General features: G+C 45.1%; 1 protein-coding gene across 3 annotated transcripts in view; it reads left to right on the top strand.

Annotated features, from left to right (window-relative positions):
• The first annotated feature begins 11,472 nt into the window (after nucleotides 1-11,472).
• Nucleotides 11,473-11,706, top strand: part of SLC23A2 (solute carrier family 23 member 2) — a 57,917-nt gene continuing 57,683 nt past the window's right edge. Inside the window, exon 1 of one of the 3 annotated variants that reach the window (XR_005933861.1) lies at nucleotides 11,473-11,585. The gene's annotated coding sequence lies outside the window, so the exon portion shown is untranslated. The remainder of the gene's footprint in view (nucleotides 11,586-11,706) is intronic. The other 2 variants (XM_030035459.2, XM_030035461.2) reach the window with 2 other exon arrangements.

The following is an 11,706-nucleotide window of genomic DNA, read 5'->3' as shown; positions in this document are numbered from 1 at the left end:
ATTTTCCTCCCACTCCTGCCACACTGTGGACCTGCATGCATGATTTGCATGGCTGGCTTGGCTCCTTTGCTGCCTTGGCTCCTTTGCTGCCTTGCCTGAACTCCCTGGCTGTGTAGCTGTATCCTTCCCTTGACCCTGGGTGCCAGATGCTGCTGCCAAACCCCGCAGTTAATGGCTCTGCTCCTCAGTTCCCCTTCTGTAAAATTATGGGTGTTGTGGGTTTGGGGAGAACTGACTGACTCACTAGAGTGGCGAGGGTAATAGGAAAATACCTGTGAAGAAGTTTCTGGTTCTAGAGCAGGGCTTGAATGACAAATAAGGCACTGGCCAAACACTGATGAATGAGGATAATACTGAATAGCTATTTCCTTTATTGAGCATCATCCATTCTGGGCACTCGGCAAGGCAGCTGACTCAGGAATAAAAAAAGTCAGCATTTGTATAGCTTGATGTGGAATTATTATGCACAGAAGCTCTGGAGAAAAAACAGGCACCCAGATTTTAGGCTTTTCTCTAGTTTGAGTGCTTGAATTCATGTATCATCAATAATGTTCTTCTGTTGCTGTTGTATAGTATATTTATATGCTTGTGTACTTAATACCATAAAGTTGCTGGAAAGACGTTTAGAAGTGTGATTCTAGAGTCCTCTGGTCTGAGCTACCAGCAGTGCCAAAGAAATTCCCCCAATGTATTATTTATAAAAGCAAAGGTTCATTTTAAGTAAATACCTTGATTTTACTTTTTTTTTTTTACTGTCTCAAGTGAACAAAGCTAATGAAAGTTCCCAAGCATCATCACATCAGAGGAAACTTCCCTTATGTAAACAAGCTGTTTGAAACATCCAGGTGAATAAACTGGGGGGAACAAACAAGGTAGCAGTGGAGACAATCTTGGGTAGCTGCAGACATTACCTACAAGCCCTGGAAACTGATGCTAGATCCACAATGGCTCTTTCTCTGCTCCTCATTTGCAATGGGTCATTGGTAATAGCATATTGTGCTGCCCAAGGCAGAAGGGGACCTGTTCCTCTCCTCTCCAGGAGGCTCCGTACCACTGTTGGTGGTGCAAATGCCACCAGCTGAGACAGATGGCGACCAGTGGCTCCTGGGTCAAAGATGCTGTGTGTAACATTTTTCTAATGCTTCCCACAGCCAGATTTCCTTCAGAAGGGAAGTTAGGCAGCAGAGTTGTAGCAAGTGGTGACATTCAAGTGTAGAGCTAAGGAGTCAACCTGCTGCCCATGCCCTGGCTGAGGGACCTCAGTGGGCTTCCAGGAGAGGCTTCACACTCAGACATGGCTCAAAGCAATGCAGTGGTCTCTGCCAGCTTGGGCACTGGATAAGGCTGGGGACAGCAAGGGTTTGTTGCAAGCATCGCATCCAGTGCTGCATCTCCAAGGTCATGGCTAATGCCCCTGTTGCGATATTATATAGAAGGATGCAGGCCTGAAAGGGATCTCTATCATATGGCAAAATTAGGAGGGATGGAGATGAACTCAGCAGTGGAAAGGAGCAATAGGAAAAGCCAGAATTATCCAAAGTGTTGTGCAAATGGTTCTCATAAACCCTTGAAAGAAAAGGCAGAAATTGTGCTTCTGTAGGTTGCTTGAAGTGATGGAGTGGTGAGCTGTTTCACCAGCTTGGAGATTGTGTGTGAGCTTTGAGTCCAAGTGAAGCCACAGCCCTGAAGGGCTTATCACCCTATCCTGGTCTCTCAGTTCTTTTCTGTTTAGGGCTTGTGCAGCCAGCGGTGTTGTGATTCTTACAGGCTCATGATTTTGCATCTGTCCATACAGAGACACTTGTAAAGAGACATCATTCCCTCTACAGGGAAGCAGCTGCAGGCACTGCAGTCTGGTCCTGGGAAAGGGGGTGTAAGTACTCCAGGCAGCAACTTTACTTATGCTATATTTGGTTTTTTGGCATCACTGTTGATCCTTCTCTCTGAGATTCTCCATGTGCTTGTGCTGATGGAGGTTCATGGGATGGGGAGAAGAGCAACGCCCATCACTGGTCCTATGGTGATGTAGCAAGAGGAAACTTGAGTTTCTAACTCCTTGTTCATTTTTTTCTCAGCACTGATTTGTATTTCCTCTTACTCTTTTGATAACCTCATCCTTGAGGCCTGGCTGGATGTTGTACTGTTTGACTGTCTGCAGCGCGTGGTGGTTGTAAGGAGGCTGGGCTGGCCAGCAGGTTACTGATCTTAGTCCTGAAAATATTTTAGTAGAAGTTGTGTGAAACATCTGGGGAGTTGGGGGAGAGAGAATGTAATGACTCACTTGGAGCACGCTGGCTATGACCCCTGTGCTATAAATACAGCCATAAAACATGCTTTGTTTGAACAAACAGCACAATCTGCAACAGCATTGCTAGTGCTTTTCTGGTACCCGTTGTGCAGGAACACTTAGACCAGCCTCTGTGGTTGTGGTTTGCTTTCTTTCTGTCAATTGCAATTAGCCAAATTCAGCAACGTTTGCTACTGGGGGGCTCAGTGCTATACTGCTACTCTTACAGCAATATGGATTTTGCTTGGCATAAAAGATGACGTAAAAACCCTGCAGGGCAGGAAGAAATGACTCGGCACAACAGTTCTGTCCCTTCTAATCAGATTTGTGCTATGCTCCACTTATGCTGTGGTCTAAACGAGCTTCTCCATACTCCTCCCCCTCATGCCCAGTCCTTAAAAGTCCCAAGCATCAGCCCATTCATACAACTGCCCTTCACATCTTCTGCCTCTCCTTGAGCTTTCTCCTGGCCCTTCCATTGGGGTGTCTGTCCTGCTCTTCCCAGCAAGATCTCTACCTGCCAAGCACCTCTGGGACTCCTTGGCTGATCCTGCCTTTCCACTTGGCACTGTCCTCATTGCTGTAGTCTGGAGCTGCAGCTCATCAGTTTAGTGGGTAAGTGCAAATTGCCTGGCCCTTGGATTTCTCTGGTCTTTTAAGTGCTAGCAGAGACCTTCAGTTTGCCTCTTCCAGCTCAGGGAAGTCAGCAATCCTGCCTTTGTTTTCTGCCTTCTCCACCTGGTGAAAGGAGATGTTCTTTGCCTTTTTCCTAGAGCTCTGCGTTCAGCCCAGCTATGCTTTCAAGCTGCAAGGCAACTGGCATGCTGCGTTCTGTGCTCCCTGTGTGAAATGTGGATGTGCAAGTTCACAGGGTTTCCTTGCTCCTTCCTTGATACACAATCAGCTTGAGGTTTTAGGAATGCTGGATTTAACTAAAAATAGTCCAGACAATTCAGTGGGCCATGACAGATTCCTCCCTCCCAAGAGAACTGGCTTTGTTCTGAGATGGAGCCAAGGGTCAAGGAAAAAAAAAAATATTGGGAAAAAAGCTTAATTGTGGATTAGAAATTATTGTTTCCAGATGATGTCTTTGACTGTTTCGCTTCTCCAGGCTCAGGCAGACTTTGGTTTGTGCTGGTTAGGTACTTGCTACCTTGAGGCCTTTCCTTCTGTGCTTTCACCTGTGTCTAGGAAGGTGTTAAGAAACTTCTTTTAATTAGATGCAAGGCAGTTATTAGGAGGTCTTTTTTGTGGCCTGCATGGACAGAGCTTACTAATGATAAGAACCGGGAAGCGAACATTTCCTTCCTCTACACTGTACTTCTGTTGGATGCTGAGCCATGATGCTGTCCTCCATTTCTGGAGCAGTGAAAAGGCTGCACTTGGAGCTTGCCTCTCTGACAGTAAGACATCTATGAGATTCATATAGAGCTTTCCTACTTCTGCTGCAATTACAGTAAGGAACAAAATTGCAATGAATCTTCTTTGAGAGGATTCTTTCTGCTTCTGTGAAATAGACTTTCAGTGCCAAAACTGCTAAGTTCTGTGGAGGAATCACCATTTCAGCCTGGGCTGTTCAAACAGAGAAGAAAAATCCACTGGTCACCACTAATTAATTTTATTTTGAAATATTTACTTGGACTGAAGTAGTAGCTGCTCTTAAGTCTTTAAAGGATTAGCTGCCTGTTAGTCTTTCATGCCTGCAACCATTTATTTAAGCTGTTGCTGTAAATCATGCTGTTAACCTGTCATGCAAGGTTTTAACCTTTCTTTCCTTGTCAGTGGGAAATGCGTGGTACATATGGTCTTGCTGATGTGGTAGTGGGAAGTTAATACATCTGCAGTCAGGTATTCTGGGTTCTTTCCCCAGCCTCTTGAAGGAGGGGAAGGACAGAAAATTAATATAGTAATAATTTTCTACTTTAGGATATTGCAAAGCCTATTGAGGGGCTGTAAAAAATGTAGGGAACATGAGTGTTTGCAAATGCATCCTACCCCCTGCCTCTGTGCTTTTCCATGTGTTGTTACCAGGGCAAATAATTCCTCTCCCTCCTGCTGAACTGTCAGATAGGATGCAGCATTTCCTTTGCGCTCCATCCTGATGTTTGCTTGCATTTGTCATTCCGCGTTGCATCATGTTTAACTCAAGTGGTCAAACCATTCGACCAAAACCCAGCTGCCAGGGGAGGGTTTGCTCATGCAAGAGCGTTAGTTTCTGAGCTAAAAGCCGTGTTTAGCAAAGGAAATGTCAGGCAGATCTAGAAAGAATCCTTGAAGAAAGCTGAGAACTCACCTCAGCAAGGATTATTTCTTGCTCTTACCCATGTGGTGTATTTAGTGCAAAAGGGAAAGATCTCAGGTCCTTAAACCTACAAATACTAATTAGCATCACCATATAATTTTCTAGCAGTTGTTTTCATTAATATGTCATGAGAAAAAGTCTACCAGCTCCTATAATACTCATTTTTCTTGTCTCTGAACACTAACAGTTCATGTCACAGCATGACTTCTTCACTGCTATTTTGGGTGGTTCTTTTCCAGACAAATGTCTTATTTTCTCTGTATTTGATACTGCAGGTCAAGTGAATCCTCTCTGCCTTTTATTGCATGAGAACAGAGGCAGCACTGTAACATGGCCAGTTCAAATGTATGCCTAAAAATAGGCCAGTGGGTGGTCTCCAACTTCACATACAAAAAATGTATTTGTAAAGATTTCTTTCTGTTGGGTGACCGCATTTCAAATTGCTAAGATGACACTTCAAAGTTCAACTTACAAACGGCTTGTGTTTTAATCCTCCCCATGAAACAAAGGAGGCTATCTTTGACTTGCATCTGCAGTCGGCTGAGACAGTGAATGCATGAAGCTGGCAGCCTGCTGCACTCCTGGGAGTTTATCATCCCTTTAGCAGGGTCAGTGCACCAGGATGCTGTCCTGGTCTGACTATTCCCACCCTGTCAATGGGGCATGGGCCCAGGACTCAGAGTTAAGGGCAGGCTGACATCCCTTCTTCCACCTCTGCTGTAGGTAGGGAAAATAATTTAACGGTGGCAAGGTGGGCCAGAGCCTGCAAGAACACTTCAGTGACACTGTATCGGACTCTTTGGCACTGATTATGAGTAGTGGAGAGGTGGCACTTTAGGCAGGGAAGGAGTTAACAAAATAAAGGGCAATTTGTAGGGGAGAAGTTGGAGTTCATTGTTCCAGGCCCTGCTGTGCATTTCCTTTTTATCCTTTTATCTCAGAGTCTTGGCTCTCCTTCCTCTTCCTATTTTTATTTAGATGGTGAGCCCTTCAAGGCATGGACTGTACCTTAACCTGAGTGCAGCGGCACAGTGGGAAGGCTCTGTGGGTAGAGAACTATAAATAGTGAGCCTGTCCAGCCCTGTGGCATCCATGCTTGCTATAATTGCCTGGTTTGCACTCCTGTGACAAGTGTTAGTTCAGCTGTCAGGGAAAGAAGGAACTGAAAAGTATTGCCACAGACAGTTTCCAGCTCTCAAGTTGCCTGTTGAGCTTCAGTTTGGGCCCAGTTCTCCCTCCTGTCTCAGGGAGTTCTTTTTTCTAGCCGTGTGTGAATGATGATTCCCGGCATCTACCCAGTGTGATTTGGACAGTTCAATTTCAGAAGCAGCTTTGTAGAGGGCTTGTTGTGGTGCTGCCTATTCGGATCTTTAACTCATGCTTCAGCACCATGCTCATTTATTTTGTCTTTTGCCACTTGCTAGAGGAGGTTGATTCTACAGCAATCGCTTTGCTATCATTCCCAACATCACTGTGTGGTTTTGTTACTATATGCTCACAGGAGGAATTAAATGAGTCATGAGGAGATAGCGGATAAAAGGAATGACAACATCCAAGACCATCCTTCCTCTCTGGACAGATTGTGGATGTTCTTTCGGAATGGCTTGCAAGTGGGTTCAAGCAATGAAAGGTTAAACCAGGGATTTTCTCTATCACTTCTCTGCTGAGATGAGTAAGCAACCACAAGGGTGCTGCTGCCTGTTCCTTGCAAAGGAAAGGATTTTCATTTGAACTTGCAGTGGAGGTGGCTTAAGAAAACCTGTCTTATTCTGTGCTACAAAATTCTTCTAATGGACTTAAAAATGATTTTGTGCACCATGTCCACACCCTTTTGGAAGGGGAAATAAGTTGCTCTGGTCCTGCCTATACACATCTGTTAACAGAAGCTGCCATTTACTGCTGCAGCTTTGAACAACAGCTGCTCATGAACTTGATGCAAGGTGGCAAAACCCACCTTGTCTCAGGCTTGGAGACCATCTCTCCAAATGACATAGGCTTCATCTGATGGGTAGCTGCAAGCAAAAAGCCAGTGTGAATGTGCACTGGTAAAGCAAAAATGTCAGGAGCTGTCAGCCATGGGCTCTTGCAGTGCCTTTTCTGCTGGCACAACATCTCTGAGTCAGGAGATGTGGCTCCAGCAGTTCAGCAGTATTGGCAACTAGAACCTGGCAGAAAAAGAGAAGAGGGAGGATAAATGCATGCCTTCTTCCTGGCCTCCTCCTGCTCCCACCCTTCCCAAGATGTAAGGACTCTCCCTTGGCTAATTTCAGGGGCTATGCTTTTGAAAAGAGGACTGGGAATGAACTCTGCAAGGTGACTAAGCCCATCTCCTCCTTCCTCCTGACTCAGCAAGTTAAATCTCATCTATTTGGTACAGCCCCTGAGGTACCAGACATAACAGCATCAAGAAAATTAGCTTCTCATCCAAAGCATGAGCTGTCCAGTTGAGTTAGTGTTACTGTAAGTGTTCATTACTCTTCCTTCCTTATATTCACTGATAATGTTTGGATGAATACTGTGTGGCCAGTGAGCAACCCTATAGTGAGAAGCACAGGAACCTCTTCTGGGTTGTTTGTACTGTACTGGCTGCCAGAATCTGGTCTCCATTTACAAAATATTTTGCATATACAAAGGTGAAGGAAGGTCTCCTCTCTCTAAAAGCTACCAGAGGTAAAACTATCAAGATACAAACAGCAGGGATCCAACAATTCTGCAACTATGCAGATTTTTTTTCTCCTGCTCCTTTATTGATTTATTACATGAATTCAGGCAACTGTAACTTTGCAACCCCTGCTATTTATTTTTCTATATAGCAAGCACAGCAGTACATCTGCCTCTTGGATTGCTGACTGAAGCCTCAGTAATTTGAGTACTTGGACCAAAGTAGTCTGAGATCCTTGAACCAAAAGCCCTATTTGCTATTAAGAGCACTTTGCATTAATTAAATTTAATAGAATTCTTCCTGGGTCTTCCTACCTCCATTTTGCAGGACTGAGGATTTAGCTCAGACGACAGACCAGGAACTAAGTTGTTCAGTTTTAGAAATAGTTCTTAGAGTTAACAAAAAAGTTATTTCTTTCTATTTCCATATAACATTGCGGGGGGGAACAGCAATCAACTCATGATTGCCCCCAAGATAAATTATAAATTTATGTAGGTCAAGGAACCTGAGGTGGTGTTTTCCACTAGGTGGTGGTAGACAGCATTTTTTAAAAAGGGTTGTTCACTCTTGCTCTCTTTACCGTATAGAATAGAAACCCAGGGGTCTGCCCAGTTCAGTATTCTTTGCCCCTTACAGTTACTACTTCATATTCCAGAGGAAGAAGCAGAAACATCACTCCTGGTGAGCTGTTAACTTTTTTTGCCTTTTCTGGGGGAGTTTTCTTTCACCTCCTAGGCAGCTGTTGAAATACAAAGGGTTTAATTTTTATTTTGTGTAATCCAGTAAAAGATATTCCTCTTATCAATATACGTGTGTGCTGGGTTGTTCTTAACTCCTGGACTCCATCTGTGGGTTTCACAGAAAATCTTGTTAATCTGATGTGAGGCAGACTGTTTGGTTTTTTTTTTATTTCCTTGTTTTATGTTGTAAAAAACAAACAAACAAACAAAAAAACCCACACCAAGGAAACAAGATGGGGAATTGGAAATGAGCTATGGATCCCAGGCCCAAAACAATACAATCATCCCTGGATATAACAGGATGTGAAGTTTTGATCTGGTCTTTTGGAGATCCTGTACTCAGATCAATGATTCATGTCCCAGTTGAGGCAACACTTTGGTTTAAAATGGAAATTTTGAGTAAACAGAAGAGATGCCAGCCAAAAACATTTCAGCATTTAAATTTATGCCAGTAAAATGTACATGCTGCATCTCAAGAAAACCCTGACCTTCTGTAGTCCTGTCCTTACCATTTTATTTGTACAGAGCCATGAAGAAACAAACAAAATAAAGCTGGTGTGCTTGGGGAACTTACTCATTAAAGGTTGCCTCAGATTATTGCAATAGTATTGTGTTCTCTGGCTGCAGAGAAGGACACAGGGCCCAGGCTAAAGGCTCAGCTGTCCCACAACACTATCTCTTTATGGAGACTTTTAGCTCCACATGGGCACAACCTTACCACAACATCAAGTCCCTACTTGCATGATGTTGTGGTGATTCAGGCTGGCAAATATCACAAAGCACTATTTGCTCATGCACTCTCTAGTTGTTACTACTGTGATTACATTAATACTATAATATTTGTCCTGCGTCATGAAAGCCAGCATAATGACTGATGATTACAAAGAACAGAGGGAGGAACTGGGACTCCAGGACTGTAGTCTTAGCTAAAGAAAGTCAGTGTTACAGGAATTTAGGCCGGTTAGGGCAATTACAGGAGGAATTCAGGCTATATATTTTTGATGGACAGGTATTTTACACTGGTTGAATGGGGAGGACTGGCATAAGCCTTCTATTGTGACTAATTGCCTAGATCCAGCAACACCTTACTTGTTCAGGTAAATCCCTGAGTGAGCTTTGAGGAGCTCAGATAATCTAGATTAGGTGTAGCATAGAAAAGAAAATAGCAAAAGGAATGTGTTGTCTTTAGAACTTCACAGGTCTGCACACTAAATGATTAATGACTGCTAATTTCTCTTCATAGCATTGCTGTGAAGGACAGCACATGCACATCCTGTGTCTCTGATTCTTCCAACTTCTTTTATGGTCCAGTGAATCATTCAGGCAGAAAGTGATTGAATGTTTTTATAGATACCTAATGGTTCTTCACTACATTTTAGTAACAGAAATGATATATGCCAATAATGCCAGTAAAATTATTTTTACTTCTACAGCAGGACAGTGTGACAGCATAAAAGGGGCTTCAGCTCCCTGAGTGAGTGAAATGCTGGGTTATTTTCTGAAACTTTACAGCACAGAAGGCCACCTAGAAGGTAATTTATCTATTTAAGAGGAACAAAGGCCTGAAAAATGCTTTGCTGGGTTTGAGCCCGTGGTTCCAGGGGGTCTAGCTATGTCAAATTCAATTCTCAGAGCACTAAATCCACCTTTATCATCTTTCCCCTGCTTGTCCTTGGGATTATCACAATCCCAAGGTCTCTTTATCTGTTAAATTTCAATCTGACTGATGCACGCATCTGAACTTCCCACTTGCAGATCTCTTGCCATATTACCTGTATTTCACTCTGCCATCTTCCACTGGGGGAGGGCAGGTTAGAAAATTATACCACTTAAAAAAAAAAAAAAAATAGAACTGTGTGTCTGCCAATGATTCCTGAACACAGGAAGTCCTTGTAGGGAGACTGCATCACTGAATACATATGATCCATCTTCCTGTACAAAGTCCTGTCAACAGTGGAACTGCTGCAGTCTCAATCAATCTTGCATTACTAAAATGTCCCTTATATCATGGCTCCATGCTCCTCTACCCTAACAAACAAAGGCTATTAACATTTAAAAGCTGCACTAACTCTATACGTTTGGGATAAGGCCAGGTATTGAATAATGCTAAGGGATCAATATTCATAATCTAGAGCAGCAGAATAGGTATGTTGTGACTTATCCATGTCCTGTTTAGTTCTCCATATGGTTCATTTGAAAGCCTTTTAGAAGCTTAACGAGGAGAGTATTGCAGTGAATGTGGAAAAAATTATGCATGAGGATAAGAAGCACAAATGCTGCAGAGGCCTCATAGGGTCTATGGTCTTAAACTAAGCTCCTGGGTTTTAATGGGATCTGATGAAACCCTCTTTATTAGGGGCAGTGGGATGGAAGGGCTCGGACAGCTGGCAAACAAGTACTGGGTAAACATTTCCGGTAGCCAAACTCTGCGCAAACAGCAACTATTAAGGCAAAGACCTGAAAGATCAACAAAGAATTGCAGGTCTGGGTAAAATGATGCAATGGATTACAATTAGTGTCACTGGTCTGGGGAGCACAGGCTTTCCTATCGACTTACAGCTATGAGGCACCTTAATCAAATAACGAAAGGGGCTGGTGGGGGAGAAGGCTCAGCATCAGTCAATATTATCTCAAGGACACCTACTGTAAATTAGCAGGCTGATGTTTGTAGCACGGTTTCATTGTGGGGAGAAAAGGTAGAAATTACTGGAGGAGGTTCTGAGGGCTCAGCCCCGGCTTCCCAGAAAAGCATTGAGCAGCAAAAGGTTCCGTGAGCCGGCTGGCTCTGGGCATGTCCAAGAACTGCACGTACTGGAAACGGCAGAAGCCAAATTAAAGCGAGTTAAGGTTATCAAAACCCATTAGGAATTTCAGGCTTTCCTGACAGAGGTGGTGCCCATCTTTGGTACGGGCTATCGAAGCAGCAGATATCTGCTGTGTTTGAGAACACCCAGCTCCATGTGCTGGTGGGGGGTCATGTCAGATTTGCTCTGTCCCACCAGCCCGAAAGCCGTGAGAATCTCAGAAAAGTGAGATTTTTTTAGCAAGAGGGACGTGCGTGTGGTGGAGGTGTCACCTTTTGCAGGGCTCAACTTCCTTAGCCTTCCTCTTTTTTTTTTTTTGCCCCCCCCCAGGCTCACTCTCCTATTATAAAACCTGGATTTCTCCTAAAAAAAAAAAAAAAATAATAAAATAACCAAACCTCGGAAAGGGCCAGGGCTGAGGGCAGCCTGTGGTGACACCAGGCGAGCGCCATTTTCCTGGGGGGCTGGGGAAGGACACCCCCACCCCAGACGGGGGGCCGATCCCCGCTGAGGGGTCGGGAGCCCTCCTCGTCCCGCCGGCCCGGCCCGGCGCTTGGGCCACCCACCGCCCCGGGAGCCGCCATGGCGGCCGGGCCCTGAGGGGAAAAGAGCGGGCGGCTGGGTTAGCGGCGGGCGCCATCTTGTCGGGGGCGGAGCGGGGCCCGGCCCGCCCCGTGCTCTGCCTGCCGGGGCGGCCCCCCGCCCCGCCGCACTCGCCGCTGCCGACCGAGGGGAGCGGAGCCGAGCTGCAGCCCCCAGCGCCATTGCCGCCTTTAGCCCACTATGGCAGGTGAGCCCGTCCTCCTCCTCCTCCTCATCCTCCTCCTCCCGGGGGCAAGGCGCGGCCTCTCGCCCGCCCTGCGGGAGAAGCCTCGCCGGCGCCTCCCTCGCCGCACTCTCCCCTCAGCCCG

The sequence above is a fragment of the Aquila chrysaetos genome, chromosome 13 (assembly GCF_900496995.4).
Source record: "Aquila chrysaetos chrysaetos chromosome 13, bAquChr1.4, whole genome shotgun sequence".
NCBI lineage: Eukaryota > Metazoa > Chordata > Aves > Accipitriformes > Accipitridae > Aquila > Aquila chrysaetos.
This window is presented reverse-complemented; position numbering and strand designations above follow the sequence as displayed.